Raw genomic sequence first — 20,972 nt, forward strand, 5'->3', positions numbered from 1 at the left:
TTTGCCTTGCAACGGCTGACCTGGATTCTGTCTCTGGCATCCCACTAGGTACCAGAAGCAGCAACTACAAGGTACAGCCCAAAACCCAACAGGGAAAAAAAGGATAATTTATGCGTCAACTTCTCCCAGCCAGTTTTATACGAGACAGGTTTGGGTTTTGAAGCCACAAGTGGCAGAACTTTGGGCCTATTCCTGGCGGTACTTGAGGACACTGTGTTGTGCCGGAGATTGTACCGTGGCAGGCTGCTTGCAAGGCCAGGGCCTGCTATCCTGGCCTCTCTGACCCCAGGAATTCTAATTCTATATAAATCCTGTGAACCTTGTGAGGACACAGACAGGCATGAAGAGGGCAGGATGAGGTTCAGCTGGTAGAGGCTTTGGCAGGGCTACTGACATCTAGGCGCTGACACCTAGGATAGATGGAGTGAACACATGGGTCTATGGAGCCATAGTTTTTAGGTTTTCACTAAGGGAATAAAATTCACAAAGATTTCCTTGCAAACACCCACCAGTAAGCATCCCACACCTGATCCCCAACCAACACAGACAAAAAACAATGCTCAGAAATCATTGGGTGTTAATATTCAGATTTCATAATGCTTTGTGTTGATTGATCCATTGTTGGTGGGGGCACATTCTGTAGTGCTCAGCACTTTTGCCTGACTGCTCAGGGATCATCCACACTGGGCAAGGGGAACCCTCTAGGGATCTAATCATGGAACCTGGGTAGCTACTTCCCAGCTGTACTATCCTAGCCCTGATTTTTGTTTACATTGCACTGAACTTCCAATTACTGGAGTAGCTCCAACTGTTCATGTATCCTGTTAAAGTAGTGAGCTAGAAATTTTGTGAATCACATGCCCAGAATGGGGCTCTGGGGTGACCCAGAATGAGGTTCAGGAATTGAATGAATTGGAAAGTATTATACGTGTGATCAATATTCCTGTATATGTGTTTGTGTGTGTTCACATTCATTGGTATTCTCAAGATACTTCTAGCTCTGTGCTCAGCAACTCTTCAAACAGTGCTCAAGGTCGACAATACACTGAATTCAACTGGGATCTAAAATGGATCAGCAGCATGAAAGGAAAGTCCTTTCCCTTCTCTGTCGCTGAGTAGTCATTTAGTAGTTTAGTAGTGGATGAATTATGCAGCAAACATTAAATTCTTCAAAATTTAAACCAGTGATCAAGAAGAATTGTACAGTGGGTGCAGAAGGAATTCTCTTTTTCACACATGTTGACCTATTGTTCAGCTATGATTTTTTTGTTTGATTTAGTAAAAAATAAAATTTAGTCAGTTTAGGAGTTTACTTTTCAGTTAGCAGAGTTATTTGATAACTGCATTGGTATACTTAATTTCATGTAACCCCTTCACAAAAGCATCTGCCAGTCATGGAGTAAAATAGGAAAAATGGCTTAGGGTCCACAAGAGTGACGTGGTTAATGATCAATAGTTGAGTCCTTTGTGTAATCACTTTTTCTCTGTACTTCATCAATGCTTGCTTCACTACACCTACAGAAATTTACTGGGTGCAAACACATGGGCCCAGTGAGTTAAACTAATTTTGGGGTGCTTATGAAAATGACAGATAAGGCAGGATTTTTTTTTTACCCAAAAGCCTGTGCTACTGTTGGGAGGCTGCTGCTCTTGTGTAGCAGGACAGCCTGCCAACTGCTGTGAATACACTCCTTTTTATTTTATCAAATTTTATTTAATGTCTACATGTCTCCTTTGATTATGACCCCCAAAACTTTGGGGATCATTTGAATTTGATGGTGAACCCCAGCACAAAGTTCTTTCCCTTCTCTAGTCCCAATATTTGTAGATTATCTCATTGACTTTAAGAAGCAGATATTCCTACATTTTTTTTTCCTTTTTTGGGTCAAACGTAGTAATGCTCAGCGTTTCCTCCTGGCTCTGCACTCAGATGCTACTCCTTCTGTTGCTCAGAGGACCATATGGGATGTCAGCGATCAAACCTGGAATGACCATGTTCAAGAAAAACGCCTTATCTCTGTACCATCACTATGGTCCCTGAAGGAGATATTCTTGACTGGGAAAAAGAAAAAAAGAAAAGAAAGTTAGAGCAAGAGACAGTAAAGCGGGTAGGAAGCTGATTGCACACTGTCAACCCGGGTAACAACTTGGCATCCCTTAGGGTCCAGTAAGTCGGCCTGCAGAAATTCCTGAGCACGGAGCCAGGAAGAAGCCTTGAGCATTTTCAATGTGGTACAGAAATAAACAAGATGATGATGAAAAATGAGTTTCATTTTGAAACCCCACCGACCTGCCAGGTGGCTGCACTCATCATGGCAACCAGTGAAAGGATAGGTGATAACTAAGTCTCATGCATTAGTGGTGGGGCCCTACCCTTCAGAGTTTGCTGTTTCCACCGTTGTGATGTCCAGGCCAAAGGCACAGGGACCAGCACATTCAGTATTGGGAGAGTCAGCAACTCCAAGCCACCCATTCTCGGCAGGACCCACTAATTCAAGGCCTTAAATACTTAAAAAAAAGTTATCCACAGTAATCACCCTAAAAGCCCGGGACACCTAATCAAGGAGAGATAAGTGCGGGGGGCTTTGCAACTTGATGTGACAGAGCAGAATTTCCTGATGTACAAAAACATCAGCACTGGAATTGGACAGGCAGTAAAGGGGTAGGGTGCTTGCCTTGCTTCCATGGATCAATCCTCGGCATCCCTTATGGAGTCCAGAGCACCACCAGGAATAACACCTGAGCCAGAGCCAGGAGTAAGCCCTGATTGTCTAGAGGCATGGGCGCCCTCCTTGCCCCTTCCCCCCAAAAAAACCACAAAAAATAGCCCCAAAAGAAGGCTGAACCTATAAGATGGTCTTTATTTTCATTCTTTCTTGGGAAAGTGGGTGCACATCTGGCTGTGCTTGGTGCTCAAGAGGGTTTGGCTGTTTGCAGGGCAAGCACATGACCTTCTATACTATTGCTCTATTCCCCAACTTTATTTCATTTGTAAAATGATTTCAAATATTCATCCTTGAGAATATTGAAGTGGATCTGTGGAGACATTAATCTAATGTGACCCATTTCTCAGTGAATGGGATGCTGGAGACCAAAGCCCCGTCGCCCAAGTGCAAGGCAAGTGTTCTATCCCACTGTGTATCTCTCCAACCCTGGAAAAGTCTATAATGAAATAATAGTGGGGGAGGTAGGATTAGGACTAAAGCAAAGTGAAGCATGTAAGGTGTTTGCTTTTCACAAGGCCGACTAGGGTTTAATCCCTGGCATCCCATATGATCTCCTGAGCAATGCCAGGAGCAATTCTTGAGTGCAAACCCAAGAGGAACCCTTGAGCATTGGCAGTGTGACCCCAAAAAACAATGAATAAATAAAATGTTTATTTTAAGAGTCGGGTGTGGGGAACAAAGCATTGAAGACATTATTTACTGAGTTCCAAATAATTTCACTGAATGCATAAAAAGTGAATTCAAAAGTTCTATAAATGAGCTCAAATAAGGGTAAGAAGCAGTCTGTCAGCAGTATAATGAATGTCTCACTCAAGACATTGAGTAGCTAATTCAAACAGAAAAAAGAGTGTGAGAGTGAGAAGGAAATTGCCTCCCCTAGAGGGATGCTGGTGCTGGACCTGGGCGGTTGGGTGATGCTGGTAGGAAAACAGAAGACTTTGGTGGTGAGAAATGTACACTGGTGGAGGGATGGGTGCTAGATCATTGCATGACTAAACCCCAATTATTTACAGTTTTGGAATGACCTATCTCATGAATGTCCAATTTAAAATTTTTTAAAAAGTAATTTAGAGTTCATGCCCAATTCAATCACTTAATCACTTAACTTCCCGTTAGTCGTCGATTTGCTCGAGCGGGCGCCAGTAACGTCTCCATTTGTCCCTGTCGCGTGCTAGTGTAGCCCAATGGCATCTCTTCACTCCGGGAACATGGAGGGCCTCAAACCGATCGTTCATGACCTTGACAAAGAAGTCTGACCATCTGGTAGGTGGGCGGCCACGCGGTCTCTTGACTTCCCGTGGAATCCAATCAGTAACAGCTCTAGTCCAACGGTCGTCTTTAAATCTCATTACGTGACCAGCCCATCTGATTTTCGACACCTTGGCAAATGAGACAGCGTCCCTGATCCTTGATCGTCGACGGATGTCAGAACTCCGGATTTGTTCTCTCATTTGAGTGAAACGTGATATTCCAAGCATAGCTCTTTCTATTCTTCTTTGGGAGACCTGAATGGCATTCTCATCTTGTTTGCGTAGGGCCCAGGTCTCTGAGGCGTATGTTAATGCAGGAAGAACAGTGGAATCAAAGAGATGTGCCCGGAGCCGGAGGTTCTTCGTCCTCTTAGCTATTTCTTCGACGTTCTTGAAGGTGTTCCAAGCCGCTCTCTTCCTCCTGCGCAGCTCGGGTGCCAGGTCATTTGTCATGTTGACCTCTCGACCTAGGTACACATAGCTGTTGCATTCGGAGATGGTCGTTCCATTGAGAGCGAATGGGGCGTCAGGAACAAGGCTGTTTCTCATAAACATTGTCTTCGTAAGATTCAGCTGTAGTCCTACCTTTCCATACTCACGGTCAAAGTCGGCCAGCATTTGTGCCGCTTGGCTGATGTTTGGTGTTATTAAAACAATGTCATCAGCAAAGCGGAGGTGGTGTAGTTGCCGACCATCTATCTTCACTCCCATTCCTTCCCATTCCAGTCGTCGCATGATGTTCTCGAGGGTGGCACTGAAGAGTTTTGGTGAAATGGTATCACCCTGCCGCACCCCTCTCTTGACATCAACGATCACTTCTTTGTAGAATGGTGAGATCCTGGTAGTGAATCCGCAATACAGCTCACGGAGGATCCTGATGTATTGGGCTTGAATGCCCTGATTGGCTAGGGCTTCAATGACCGCTTCCATCTCAACAGAATCAAAGGCCTTCTTTAAATCAATGAACGTTAAGCAGAGCGGCATCTTGAACTCCCGAGAAACCTCAATGAGTTTGGTTATCGTGTGGATATGGTCGATGGTGCTGAATCCTTTGCGGAACCCTGCTTGCTCACATGGTTGTCCTTCATCTAGTGTTCTGCCAATCCTATTCAGGATGACTCGAGTGAACAACTTGTAGATGACAGACAATAGGCAGATCGGGCGATAGTTGCCAATGTCATGGATGTCTCCCTTCTTGAACAGTAGTACGGTCCTGCTGGTTTTCCATTGAGATGGAACCTTGCATTCAGACAGGTAGCGAGTGAAGAGCCGAGCCAGTGTATTGATGAGTACTGACGGCAGGTTCTTCAGGTGTTCAGGTCTGACCTTGTCTGGGCCCCCACCCTACCCTGCCCTGTCTGCTTCCATCAACCACCCAGGGATCGAATTGTGCACAGGAGACCCACCCTACCCAGATAAATACCCCACTGGCAGACTTCCACTCTCGACACTACTTCCACTACCCAGCCGTCGCCACACTCCAGGACGCTTTCCGGACCCGGCCGCGCGACACATCATAAGACACTAAATACCCGTCTTCTGGAATTGTCGTACCATATTTGATAGGGTTCAAATATGGTAACACCTACAAGGGTGATTAGAGGTCACCCCAAAAGCCTCTATACCTCTCGGAAAGACTGGCAAGCTACCGAGAGTATTCCGCCCGCACGGAAGAGCCTGGCAAGCTATCCGCTGTGTATTCGATATGCCAAAACCAGTAACTACAACTGGTCTCATTCGCCCAATTCAATAAACTCAATCAATGACTGAATAAAAAACCAACATAAAAAAGACTTTGAGTAGTTCTATTTCCCTCATCACCAGTGAAATCTCAATTATTCCTGAAAAGTAAATGGTTTTGGGAAGTAATGTGAGTAAACATCAAGTGAAGAATCAGCTATTCTAGATAATCTACAAATATTGGGAAAAGGGGCTGGCATTGGCTTGAGGTGTGGGCAGAGAGCAGGATGAATGATTGTGGGTGATATTTGATTCAACACTAGCCCATTATTGAGGCCAGGGCATTAAAAGGTCCGCACTCATTTGTGGAATATTGAGTAACATAATAGGAGACTAACACCCAAGAACAGTTAAAATAAGGGTCAGGAGGACAGCACATCTTGATTGCTGATCTTATGTTTTAGGGGAAAAGGTAGCTGGGATGGATAAAGGAGCACTAAATAAATGATGGTTGGAGGGATCACTTGGGATAGTAGATGCATGTTGACAGTAGACTATGGACCAAACATGCTATTCATCGATTCGTCAATTGCCTCGAGCAAGCCCCAGTAACGTCTCCTTTGTCCTAGCCCTGAGATTTTTTAAAATGTGCCATATTCAAGACTCTTTCAGAGTTAGGAGAATGAGACCCATCGTTGTTACTGGTATTTGGCATATTGGGTACGCCACGGGGAGTTTGCCAGACTCTGTTGTGTGGGCAGGTTACATTCGGTAGCCTGCCAGTTTGTCCAAAGTAGAAATGAGATAATAAGATGTTGCGTGGCTGCACGCTTCTGGGAGCTGGGTTTTATAGTCTCTGAGTCTTGGCCATTGATGGGATTACATGGCGCCAGGGGGCCAGTTGGTGGGTGTGACCCCCGCCTACTGGAATTTGGTGGATCTGGGTGGAGGATGCTCAGCCCTGATCCGAGTAGGCTTGGAGATCTCAGCCCCGGGACCCGCATGCTTTTGCTTCTCTGCCGGTACCTTCATGTGTGCGGAGAGTGGTCTCAGCATGGTGGTGGCTGGTTCTGGAGGTCTTCGGCTGCCGGAGCCCTGGTCGGGGTGGGGAGGGAAACTCAACTCATTCCCCTTCAAGGGGCCCCGGTGAGGACAGCCAGTCGTGGAGGCAGGAGACTCTACTCTACTCTACTCTAACATGGACCAAACATGATAGCTGCTTATTGCCTGTATTGCAAACCATAACACCCAAAAGGACAGAGAGAGAAAGAGGGATTGTGCTTGCCACAGAGTCAGGAGGTGGGAAGAGGTGGGGAGGGATACTGGGAACAATCGGGGTGGGGAATGGGCACTGGTGGAGGGATGGGTACTTGAACATTGTTTGACTGAAAAACAATCATTAAATCATTAAACAATCATTTGTAAGTCTGTAATTGTATCTCACGGTGATTCATTAAAATAAAAAAAATTGGCCCATCATTGGGGTCAGAGCTTTAGTCTAGCGGGAGTGTGCTTTTCCTGCATGCAGCTAACCCAGGTTCGATCCGAGGCATTCCACAGAGTCCCACGAGTATCACTAGGAGTAATTCCTGAGTGCAGAAACAACAATAAACCTCGAGCATCACTGGGTATGCTCATTTTTGTGAGCATACAAAATTGTCTAATACAAATGTATTTTACTATCTTCACAGGCTGAAAATTACAAATTGCTGTGTGAGAAGCAGCAGATTCCTCAGTATGATCATAGAAAAGGGGGGAATGTGAGAAGCAGCTAGCTCACCTCTACTCACCCTGGTCATAAAAGTAGTAGCAGGCAGCTCTAGTTGAAAGGGATATATGACTAAACTGAGCTAGTTAGTTTACGGCACCATTTGGTGAGAGACAGCTCTGGCCATGAAGGATATATGACTCAACTGAGCTAATTGAAGGTACCATTTGGTGTTTGCACAGACACAGAGTTGGAGGGTCAGGCACCAATACACCTGTATCTTATATCGTGTGTCTAGCTGATAAGATGCTTTCTTGATGTATGGGAACTGGGAATGTCTTCTTAAATGGGAATGTTTTGTTTTCTTGATATATTGCTCTTGTATGCCTTTGTTCACTTTGGAATGTTTGAAGTTACTTTTGCCTTTGGAATTGTTTTTCTTTGCGCTTGCTCCTGAGGCCTGCACGCCCAGGATGGCTATATAAACCCTTGGCTCTAAGCATTCAGGGTCGAGCTCCGACCTGAATCAGGATGAGAATCTTGGCCCCAGCTAGCTGGTATAATAAAATCTCGATATGTAGTTTGCACTTCTACTGGACTCTTTGTCCCTTTGAATATTGAGGGGTGGTCTTCGGTCCTAACACAGTGCTAACATTGAAGCAAACCCAAGGCAGGACATTTGTAGAGAAATGTCCCTGTAGAGCAATGGAAATGCTCCAGAGCACTGTCTCCGTGTTTTGGTGTTTCGGTGGAACTTCTGTGGCCCGACTTTCCCACGCTTACGACTTCCAGTCCTTCTTGGATTGGGAGATGCGAGCCGAATGTAGACTATAGATCAAACACAATGGGTACTCAGTTATTCTAGTGCAAACTACAACACCCCAAAGGAAAGATCGAACAAAAGTGAATGCCCTGCCTTGGAGATGGGGTGGGTGGGTGGGTGGGGTGGAGGAGGTGGGAGGGATACTGGGATCATTGGTGGTGGAGAATTGGCACTGGTAGAGGGATGGATGGGTACTTGATCATTGTATGACTGAAATGCAAGCACAAAAGTTTGTAAGTCTGTAAATGTGCCCCATGGTGATTCACTAATAAAAAAATAAAATAAAATGAACTTGAAAAATAAATAAATAAAAGCTATATGGATTAAAAAAATAAAGACTTCCAGCCCTTTTCTTCCTGGCTTCAATATTAAGTATGGGGTCATTAAGCATCAAACAGGCAGCCTAGGGCCATGGATCAAATAATAAGCCAGGAAGGCGTTTGCCTTGTATGGGGTGGCCCAAATTCTATCCCTGCAGCCCATGAGTACAGAGTCAGGATTAACCCTAGATTATCGCTGGGTGTGGTGCTGAAACACAAACAAAAGTCTTTGATGCAGGATTCCTTCAAGCCAAACTTGGGGTATGTGGTGCAAAATCTTGCTTCCACCACCTTCCTCCACAGAAAACCGCGAAGTTGTGGGGATGATGGGGACAGGAACCATTTGGTATCGGGGCTTAGAGGGAGAGATTCTACTGCAGGCAAAGCTCTTGCCACGATGCTGGGCTCAATCCCTACACCCAGTGCCCCCCGTGCAAGGCAAACACCCTCGATGCCTGGGACCAATGCATGGCCCGAGGCGGCCTGCCAGATTCTAGTGACCCGCAGGTACCGCTGCATGGCCCAAGGTGCCTGCCGGATCCTAGTGACCCGCAGGTTAACGTGGAAGCAAACCCAAGGGCTAGAAAGTTGGGCCATGGCTCTTCCGCCGACACACCTTGAGAGGGCGCTGTTGGGCGTCTCCGCTCCTCCCAGTGGATATCTCTAAGCAATGTCCACCCCTGGACCTGACCTCCATCCACAACCCGCTCTAGCTCCCAGGACCCTGAGAATTTCTGCATAAGAGAACAAGAAAGAATTTCTGCACAGTGGAGCCACATCCTCATCCCTCTCCTTAGTCCACCGCGCTGACGTGCCAAGCTAGTGGCTCTGGCTTCTTTATTTGGGGTGTGGGCTGTGGGTGGCCTCAGCAGTTCCTTGGGGGACTGAAGGGAATTATATGGTACTTCAGATGGGACCCAGTGTGAGCACAGAAGAAAACTGTGCCTTCCTTCAGTGCTAGCTCTCCAAATTGGCCCATTCTTAAGGTCTCCAGGCCCATCCTTCTCACAATCCCACACTACACATTTCTGAGGATACCATCTTCCTTCCTGAGAGAGTTTTGGGGTCCTATACATGAGAAGTCCCAAGTCCTCTGTTTTCTGTGGAGGACGGTGGCAGAGGCCAAACTCAACTCCGGCATCTCCAAAAGTTTGGGGTGAAAGTACGTACCATTAGAGGAATCAGGAGTGGGTTAAAAAGAATTAATTAAAACAGTAACAATGAAGCTAAGATGGGGCAATCTCCATCACTGGAAATTCTAAATATACCACTCTGCCAAGGATATATATTTTTTAAATTTAGGGATTTGGTGTGGGGTTGCGGGGTTCTGGGGAACCTTATGAGTACTTGGGATGGAACCTCATCAGCCATGAACACAATAAGGATATTTTGAGTGCTGCTGTTGTGGCTGTTCTCTTCGCTATGAGCAAGAAAAGTTCTGACCCCACTTTTCAACGTCTGTGACCCAGACCTTTGGAGAGGTTTCCTGTTACAGTTAATCCCACATGCCATCAACCCGCATTCTGGGGCTGCCCCAAATCTTTTCTACAAGGAAGAGGGGACATGGATACAGCCAGATACAGCTCAGACCCTCCAAGTCGGGGTCAGGGGTCTGCCAACAAGGTACTGAGGCTATTTTGGTTTTCTTTGGTTTGTTCGTGGTTTGGGGGCCACAAACCCAGCAAAGCTCAGGGGTTCTTCTGGCTCTGCATTCAGGAATCACTCCAGCATGACAATGGGACTTATGGAGAGCCAAAGAAAGAATCAGGGGCCTGTGACTTCAGGCAAGAGCACTAACCGCTCTGCTCCTGCTGCATAGGCCCAAGCAGCCAGCTTGGTCCTTAATGGCCCAATAATTCACACTGAAGCAAAAAAAAGGACTGGAAATCTTAAGCGTGGGAAAATCAAGTCGAGGTAGTTCCGGTGCAACGCCATGAGATTTGCATTTTTGTCCCTTCCCAGGCTCATTTCTCTAAGAATTTTCCACCCTTCACTTTGCTTCAATGGTAAGTATGGGGTAATTAAGGATCAAACACACAGCTTCCACAGGTGCAGTGGTAGGAGAGTCGTGTGGGTGCTTGTTGTTCACGAGAGTGACCAGACTTTAGACTTTTGTGGGGTACATAGCTGAATCTCCTCTAGGAGTTCGGCTGTGTTGCTCCAACTTGGTCTCTGGACAACATAGGGTGCAGGGTTTCAGTCTGATTCCAGTCTGAAATGAGCAAGGCAAGGGTATTTTCTTTTGTTTTGTGTTCTCTTCGATCTGAGCAAGAAAATTTCTGAACTGACTTTGTTATGTCTGTGACCGAGCCATTTACAAATATTTACTGTTATGGCAACCCACATCCATCACCCCACATTCTGAGGGTGCCTCAAACGTCTTGTAAAAGGAGGAGGGGGGCATGGAAGAAGGTACCACTCAGAACCCGCAGAGTCAGATGAGGGAATTCACCATCAAGAAACTGAGGGTGGTTTGTTTTTATTTTCTTGCTTTTTTTATGGTTGGGGTCACACCCAGAGATTCTCAAGGACACTCCTGGCTCTGCACATAGGAATCCCGCCGGATGCGACTGGGGCAACCAATGGGGAGCCAATGGATGTATGATGGTCCTGTGAAGGCAAAGGCAAGAGTTCTAACCCCTCAGCTACCGCTGCACCAGCTGAAGCTGTGTGCTTGACCCTTAATTATCCCATACATAACATTGAAGCAAACCCAGGGGAGAACGTTTTTAGAGAAACCTTCCCGGGGAGCAATGGAAACACTCATCACCATCCCATGGCGTTTCAGTGCAACTGCCGTGGCCCGACTTTCCCATGCTTCAGATTTCCAGCCTTTTCTTGTCTTCAATGTTAAGTATGGGGTCATTAAAAATCAAGCAAGCTGCTTGGACTGCTGCAGCAGGAGCATAGAGGTTAGGGCTCTTGCCTGCAGTCACAGGCTCCTGGTTCTTTCTTTGACTTTCCATAAGGCCTCACCATCATGATGGAGTAATTCCTGAGTCAGAGCTAGGAGAACCGCTGAGTGTTGGAGAGTTTATGGGCCCCAAACCATAAACAAATCAAATAAAAACAAAACAGCACCAGAGCCTTGAAGATGGATTCCCTTACCCCAACTTGGGGTGTTGTGAGCTGTATCCTGCTCTATTCATGACCCCTCTTCCCTTTTGAGGAGCATTGGGGAACCCTCAATATGTGGGGAGATGGCATTTGGGGTTGAATGTATCAGGAAACATTTCCAAAGGGCTGTGTCAGAGGGAGCGAAGTGGGTTCAGAACTCTTCATGTTCAAAGCGAAGAGAACTACAAGAAAATAATCTTGCCCTGGTCCTAGATGACCAGGTTCAATCCCAGGTACTCAATGTTCCCCAGAACCATGTGGGACTACACCATAACCCCCTCCCAAAAAAAATCCTTGGTACAGCAGATGGGGTGTTTGTCTTGCACATAGCCAACTCAGATTTCAATCCCTGTCATCCCATAGGGTCCCCCAACCAGTGCAAGGAGTTATTCCTGAGTGCAGAGCCTGAAGTAACCCCTGAGCAATGATGGGTGTGACCAAAAACCAAAAAAAAAAATCCTTGGCTGAAGTTATATATTTAGAATTTCCAAGGAAGGACATTGCCAGGTTTTAGGCTCATTCATTTGATCACTTGTCATCCCTTTACTCGTCAATTTGCTTGAACGGGTGCCAGCAATGTCTCCATTCATCCTTGTCGTGTGCTAGTGTAGCCCAATGGCGTCTTCTCACTCCAGGAACACGATGAGCCTCAAACTGATTGTTCAGGGTCTTGACGAAAAAGTCTGACAGTCTTGTAGGTGGGCAGCCACACAATCTTTTGACAACCCATGGAATCCTGTTGGTAATTGCTATAGTTCAGTGGTCATCTCCAAATCTCATTATGTGTTCAGTCCATCTGATTTTCCACGCCTTGGCAAACGAGACAGCGTCCCTGATTCTTGATCATCAATGGAGGTCGGAACTCCAGATTCTTTCTCTCACTTGAGTGAAGCATGATACTCCAAATATAGCTCTATTGATTCCTCTTTGGGAGACCCAAATAACGTTCTCATTCTGTTTTAGTAGGTCCCAGGTCTCTGAGGCGTATGTTAATGCAGGAAGAATAGTGGAATCGAAGAGATGTGGCCGGATCCAGAGGTTCTTCATCTTCTTAGCTATTTCTTCGACACCCTTGAGGGCATTCCAAGCCGCTCTCTCTCTTTCTCTTTTTTTTTTTTTTGTGAAACACCATGAGGTACCATTGTAGACTTACAAGTTGTTGTGCTTGGGTTTCAGTTATACAATGATCGAGTACCCATCCTTCCATCAGTGCCCATTCTCCACCCCCACCAATCCCAGAATCCCTCCCACCCCTCCCATCCCCCACCCCACCCTGCCTCTGTGGCAGCCAAGCCGCTCTCTTCCTCCTGTGCAACTTAGGTGCCAGGTCATTCGTCATGTTGACTTCTCAACCTAGGTATACATAACTGTTGCATTTGGAGATGTTCGCTCCATTGAGAGTGAATGGAGTATCAGGAACAAGACTGTTTCTCATGAACATTGTCTTTTTGAGATTCAGCTGTACTAGGACTTTTCCACACTCATGGTCGAACTTGGCCAGCATTTGTGCTGCTTGGCTAATGTTTGGTGTTATTAGAAGGATTTCATTCAATAATTTTCCTTAATGTCAACGGCCTAAATGAACCAATCAAGAGACACAGAGTGGCAAAATAGATCCAGAAACAGAAACCAACATTCTGCTGTCTACAAGAAACTCATCTGAACAATCAGAACAAACACAGACTCAAAGTTAAAAGATGGAAAACAATCCTGCAATCAAACAACTCCCTCAAAAAATCTGGGGTGGCCATACTAGTATCCGACAACATTAATTTCACGTTGAAAAAGATTAGAAGGGACAGCGAAGGGCACTTTCTCTTCATCAAGGGATACGTACAACAGGGAGAAATAACACTCTTAAATATATACACACCTAACGAGGGAACAGCTAAATACTTGAAACAACTGCTAACAGATTTTAAGGAAGACATTGCTAGCAGCACAATAGTAGCTGGAGACTTCAACATTGCCCTATCACCTCTGGATAGATCAACAAGAACAAAACTCAGCAAGGAAACATTGGCTTTGAAAGAAGAAATAGAAGAGAAAGGACTTAAAGACCTGTACAGGGCTTTACACCCCCAAAAGAAAGAATACACAATCTTCTCCAGTGTGCATGGAACATTTTCCAAAATAGACCATGTGCTAGGTCACAAAACATACCTCCGTAGAATTAGGAAGATAGAAATACTACCAACAATATTTTCAGACCACGATGCACTGAGAATAGAAATGAATCACACACAGACACGGAGAACCAAATCAAACACCTGGAAATTAAACAACTCAATGCTGAGCAACGAATGGATCAGGAAGGAAGTCAAGGATGAAATCAAAAGATACCTGGAAACAAATGAGAATGAAGACACGAACTACCAGAACTTATGGAATGCAGTGAAAGCTGTATTAAGGGGAAAATTTACCTGCAAGCATACCTCAAGATGGAAGAAAGGATGCACATAAACAACTTGACTTCACAGCTCAAGATCCTAGAAAAGGATCAACAGAAGAAGCCCAAAGTAGGTAGAAGGAAAGAGATCATAAAACTTAGAGCAGAAATCAATGACATGGAAACCAAAGAAACAATCCGAAAGATCAATGAAACTAAGAGTTGGTTCTTTGAGAAAATAAATAAGTCAGATAAACCACTAGCAACACTCACTAAGAAACAGAGAGAGAGAACCCTAATAAACCAAATAAGAAAAGAGAATGGGGATATCACAACTGAAACCAAAGAAATTCAAAAGATCATCAGAGGCTACTTTGAAAGTCTGTATGCCATGAAACAAGAGAACCTAGAAGAAATGGATAAATTCTGAAACTGTAATCAAAAGTCTTCCCAAAAACAAAAGCCCAGGTCCAGATGGATTCACTAGCGAATTTTACCAAACATTTAAAGAAGGCCTATTACCAGTTCTTCTCAAGCTTTTCCAGGAAGTTGAAAAAACAGAGATTCTCCCAAACAGTTTCTATGAAGCCCATATATCCCTAATACCAAAAGGAAACAAAGACACCACAAAAAAGAAAACTACAGGCCCATATCCCTGATGAATATGGATGCGAAGATTCTCAACAAAATATTAGGAAATAGAATTCAACTACTCATCAAAAAGATCATACACCATGACCAAGTGGGATTCATCCTGGGGATGCAAGGATGGTTTAACATTCGGAAATCAATCAACATAATCCATCATATCAACAAAAGAAAAGATAAAAATCATATGATCATATCAATAGATGCAGAGAAAGCATCTGAGAAGATCCAGCACCCGTTTATGATGAAAAATCTCACAAATTGGGGATAGAGGGGACGTTCCTCAATATAGTTAAAGCCATCTACCACAAGCCTACAGCAAGCATCATCCTCAATGGGAAAAAACTAAGAGCCTTCCCCTTAAGATCAGGGACCAAACAAGGATGCCCACTCTCTCCACTACTGTTCAATATTGTACTGGAAGTAATTGCAATAGTGACTAGACAAGAAAAAGATATTAAGGGCATCCAAGTAGGAAAGGAAGAAATCAAGCTCTCACTATTCGCAGATGATATGATACTATACTTAGAGAACCCTAAAACCTCTACCAAGAAACTCCTAGAAACAATAGATCTGTACAGTAAAGTTGCAGGCTATAAAATCGATACCCAAAAGTCCATGACTTTCCTATATGCAAATAGTGAGAGAGAAGAAAGCGACATGAAGAAAACAATCCCGTTCACAACTGTGCCCCAGAAATTCAAATACCTAGGAATTAGCTTAACTAAAGACGTAAAGGACCTGTACAAAGAAAACTACAAAACCCTGCTTCAGGAAATAAAAGAGGATACAAGGAAATGGAAAAATATCCCCTGTTCATGGATCGAGAGGATTAACATTGTCAAAATGGCAATACTTCCCAAAGCACTGTACAAATTCAGTGCAATCCCTATTAGGATACCCATGACATTCTTCAAAGAACTGGAGCAAACACTCCTGAAATTTATATGGAACAATAAGCCCCCACGTATAGCTAAAGCAATTCTTGGGAAAAAGAAAATGGGAGGTATCAACCTCCCTAACTTCAAACTCTACTACAAAGCAGTAATAATTAAAACAGCATGGTACTGGAACAAAAGTAGAACAGCAGACCAATGGAACAGAGTTGAATATACTGACATCTCCCCCTAAACATATGATCACCTAATCTTTGATAAAGGAGCAAGAAATATGGAGTAAGGAAAGTCTTTTTAACAAATGGTGCTGGCAAAACTGGACGGCTACATGCAGAAAAATGGGCTCAGATCTCTGCCTAACACCATGTACAAAAGTAAGATCAAAATGGATTAAAGACCTCAACATCAGACCGGAATCCACAAGGTACATTTAGACAAAGTCGGCAAAACCCTCCATGACATTGAAGCTAATGGAGTCATCAAAGATGTCACGTCACTGGCCGAGCAAGTGAAAACAGAAAGAGACAAATGGGACTATCTTAAACTAAGAAGCTTCTGCACCTCAAAAGAAACAGTGACCAAAATACAAAGACAGTCCACAGAATGGGAAAAGATATTCGCCAAATACACATCCGACAAGGGGTTGATATCAAGGATATACAAAGTACTGGTTGAACTCTACAAGAAGAAAACATTCAACCCTATCAGAAAATGGGGCGACGAAATGAACAGAAATTTCATCAAAGATGAAATTCGAATGGCTAAAAGACACATGAGAAAATGCTCTACATCAGTAATCATCAGGGAGATGCAGATCAAAACAACAATGAGATATCATCTCACACCACAGAGACTGGCCCACATCCAAAAGAACAAAAGCAACCAGTGCTGGCGCGGATGTGGTGAGAAAGGGACCCTCTTCCAATGCTGGTGGGAATGCCGACTGGTTCAGCCCTTCTGGAAAACAGTATGGACGATTCTCAAAAAACTAGAAATTGAGCTCCCATTTGACCCAGCAATTCCACTCCTGGGAATATACCGTGGAGAAGCAAAAAAGTATAGTCAAAGCGACATCTGCAGTTGTCTGTTCACTGCAGCTCTGTTTACAATAGCTAGAATCTGGAAAAAACCTGAGTGCCCAAGAACAGATGACTGGTTAAAGAAGCTTTGGTACATCTACACAATGGAATACTATGTAGCTGTCAGAAAGGATGAAGTCATGAAATTTACATACAAGTGGTACTGCATGGAAAGTATCATGCTAAGTGAAATGAAGCCAGAAAGAGAGGGATAGACATAGAAAGATTGCATTCATCTGGGGAACATAAAGTAAGAAAATAGGAGGCTAACACCCAAGAATAGCCGAGATCAGTACCAGGAGGATTGCTCCATGGCTTTGAGGACAACCGCACATGATGGGGGAGGGGGCAGCTCGGATAGAGAGGGGGGCACCAAATACTCGGGATGGGAGATACGTGATGAGAGTAGACTATAGTCCGAACAAGATTGTCACTCAATGTTCCTTTCACAAACCACAACACTCAAGGGGAGAGTGATAACAAAAGGGAATGCCCTGCCACAGTGGTAGGGTGGGATGGGGGGAAGGGGGATCGGAGGGATACTGGGACTGGTGGTGGTGGAATGGGCACTGGTGGAGGGATGGGTGTTCGATCATTGTATAACTGAAACCCAAGCGCAAAAATTTGTAAGTCTACAACTGTACCTCATGGTGTTTCACTAATAAAAATTTAAGGAAAAAAAAAAGGATGTCATTAGTGAAGCGGAGGTAATGTAATTGCTGACCATCTATCTTCATTCCCATTCCTTCCCATTCCAGTCGGTACATGATGTCCCATGAGGGTGGCACTGAAGAGTTTCGGTGAAATGGTATCACCCTTCCAAACCCCTCTCTTGACATGGATGATACCTTCCTTGTAGAATGGTGAGACACTGGTAGTGAATTCATAATACAACTCACAGACGATACGGATGTATTAAGTTTGAACACCCTGTTTGGCTAGGGCTTCTATGACTGCTTCTATCTTAAAAGAATCAAAGGCCTTCTTTAAATCAATGAATGTTAGACAGAGCAGCATCTTGAACTCCCGAGAAACCTCAATCAGCTTGGTTATCGTGTGGATATGGTCGATCGTGTTGAATCCTTTTCAGAACACAGCTTGCTTGAATGGTTCTCCTTCACCTAGTGTTCTACCAATCCTATTCAGGATGACTCCAGTGAACAGCTTGTAGACGGCAGACAACAGGCAGATCGGGTGATAGTTACCAATTTCATGGGTATCTCCCTTTTTGTACAGTAGAACAGTCCTGCTGGTTTTCCATGGGGATGGAACCTTGCATTCAGACAGGTAGCATGTGAAGAGCTGAGCCAGAGTACTGATGAGTACTGGTGGCAGGTTCTTCAGGTGTTTGGGTCTGACCTTGTTTGGGCCGGGTGCTATTCACTTCTTTACCGAAGAAATGGCATGTCAGATTTTGGAAGGGAGAATGTTGGGGATGACATAACCATCCTGCGGAATTTGGTATGTGGGCAGGTGGATGTGGCTCTCGAAGAGAGCTGCGTAGAAGTCATGGATAATCTTCTCCATTGCCCTTCTGGAAGATGTGGTAAGGATGTCAAAGGGCAGTCATCTTGGTCTTGTAGATGGTGAAGGACAGGCGGGCATTGCGAATGCTTTTTTCCGGCTTCTGCCTCATTGGCCAGCACTGCTGCTCTTCTCTCTTTGAGGTCTTCCTTTGTCTCTTCTCTGCACTGCTTTGCAAGCTCAGATGTTCACTTGTGGTTGTCTGAGGCTTGTGCTGAGTTACGTTGGCAAATGAGCTTGAGAGTTTTTGAAGACAGGCATTTTTGTGGCTATCTCTCTCTTGGCATTCCTCACACAATCATGGAGGTGCAGAATCAGTCGACTGTATTCTTTGTCAATGTTGTCAATGACAGCATCTTCCCATGTTGCTGCAATAATGCCAAAGAGCTCCCAGTTGGTGGTCATTCTGGGAGTTCTCTTCTTAAACTTTGCAGCCCTTTCTCCCTGCTCCATGAAGTAGAATTTTGCACAGAGGAGATGGTGGTCCAATCCCGTTTGGAATTTTGGGACAGTATTGGCATCGGTCATGCAAAACCTTCAATTGAATATGATGTAGTCAGTTTCGTTGTGGAACTGTCCACCGGGAGACTCCCATGTCCAACGTTTAGATTCGGCCTTCTGGAACTGTGAGTTACCATGGATGGTCTTGGTTAACATGATGAACTCAGACAGTCTCTCACCCTGTTCATTCCATTCTAGGCCATGGGTCCTGCTGTGGAGTTTTTTGGCTGATCTTCTCACTCCTATCTTGGCATTAAAGTCATCAATAATTATCTTGGAGAAGGTGTGGTCTTCTTTATAGAACTTCTCCAGTTACATGTAGAACTTCTCAATTTCTTCTTCAACATAATTGGATATTGGTGTGTAGACAACAAAGATAGAAACTGCTGGCAGTGAGCCACAGCTATTCAAGTGTAGTCATCCAATTCGGTTGTTAGGCATTTGAATGAATCTATGCTCATGGCCAAGTTCATGTTGACAAGTCACCGACACCACCAATGCCTCTTTTGTTGCGTGTTCCGAGGAACAGTTCCTCTCCAGTGTCGAAAATGACATGATGTGGTTGATGCCTTCTCATCTTGGTCAGACCAATGATGTCATACTTGATCTTTTGCACTTGCACCATCGGATCCTTAATGGATGCCAGCATACGTGCATTGAAAGTACAGTCATTTTTTCCTCCTTTGTTTTGGCAGCCTAGTTCGGCCTTGAGATTTTATTAGCTTCTCCTTATTCAGCCTTCTTAACGCTGCCATATTGGTGGTTCTTTCAGGGTCAGGGGAATGAGATCCATTGTATTTACTGGTTTTGGCATATCGAATACACCACAGATGCTTGCCAGGCTCTACCATGCGGGGGGGATACTCTCGGTATCTTGTCAGGCTCTTTGAGAGGGATAGAATCTTTTAGGGAAGCCTCTAATCACCCTTTCAGGTGTTTCTATGGTTCAAATCATATTTGAATCCCATCAAATATGGTTTGGTAATCTTGGAAGCACTGTAGCACTGTCTTCCCATTGTTCATTGATTTGCTTGAGCAGGCCCAGTAACATCTCCATTGTGAGCCTTGTTTTTACTGTCTTTGGTATATTGAGTACATCACGTGTAGCTTGCCAGTCTTTGCCATGCTGGCGAGATACTCTTGATGGGTTTTAAGTGTCTTATGATGTGTTCCACAACCGCAATGCAGCCGCGTGGTACAGAAAGCAGCCTGGAGTGTGGCAGCAGCTGGGTAGTGGAGGTAATGGAAGCTCATTAATACGTGTTAATTAAAAGTCTTCTTAACCCATCCCCAGTTCCTCTGACAGCTGTTAGCTTCACCCCAGACATCTGGAGATGCTGGAGTTGAATATGGCCTCTGCCACCCCCTCCATGGAGAAAAGACTTCTCGTGTGTATAGGAATCCCAAAACTCTCTCAGGAAGGTAGATGGCATCCTCAGAAATATGGTTGGCTGACTCAAAGCATGCATTGGTGATCTCTGCAGTGGTGAACTGTTCATGGTAGACTTTCTCAGCAGAGATGATAGGGGCATATGTGGCCAGAGGGAAGTGGATTCGGGGGTAGGGCACCAGGGTCTGGAATTTGTTCAGATTGACATTCAGGGCCTCATCAAATTGGAGGGAAGCAGTGATGGAGGACACCATCTGGCTAATAAGGCAGTTCAGATTAGTGTAGGTTGGGCACTCAATGTCAAGGTTTCTACAACAGATGTCATAGATGGCTTCATTGTCCACCATGAAGGCACAATCAGTGCTCCAGCGTGGTGTGGGTGGTGAGGATGGAGTTGTAGGGCTCAACCATAGCAGTGGACACCTGGGGGGCTGGGTAAATGGAGAACTCCAGCTTGGACTTCTTGCCATAGTCAGAGAGATGTTCAGCAGGGAAGTGAACCCAGAACCAGTTCCCCCACCAAAGCTGTGGAACACCAAGAAGCCCTGAAGCCAGGTGCACTGGTCAGCCTGTAAAGGAGAAAAAAAGAGGGAAAAATGTTCATTTACTAGCTCTTTAAACCACAGGGCACTTTACTCCTTTAAGCAGACATGCCAGCAAACCGGTACCTAATTTAGAATCTATCTTGGAAGTCAAACCAGTGTTTCCAGCATAATCCACATCTTGGCATACATTTCTCTATTTTCTTTTCTGGAAACCTTCAGTATTGTTGGGGATCAGGAGGGATAGACTTGATAGTGCTGTATCTGAGGCCTACACATGTTAGATGGGCATGCTGTCCTTTGGACATCTTCTGGACCCTCTCTTACACCATTTTATTTATTTTATTTTTGCTTTTTGGATCATACCCTGTGAAGCTCG

General features: G+C 44.8%; 1 pseudogene; it reads right to left on the minus strand.

The window, feature by feature from the left end:
• LOC130033627 (tubulin alpha-1C chain-like) overlaps positions 1–20,972 on the minus strand; it is a 126,649-nt pseudogene that overhangs the window by 93,967 nt on the left and 11,710 nt on the right.

This window comes from Sorex fumeus, unplaced genomic scaffold, assembly GCF_029834395.1.
Source record: "Sorex fumeus unplaced genomic scaffold, SorFum_2.1 ptg000054l, whole genome shotgun sequence".
NCBI lineage: Eukaryota > Metazoa > Chordata > Mammalia > Eulipotyphla > Soricidae > Sorex > Sorex fumeus.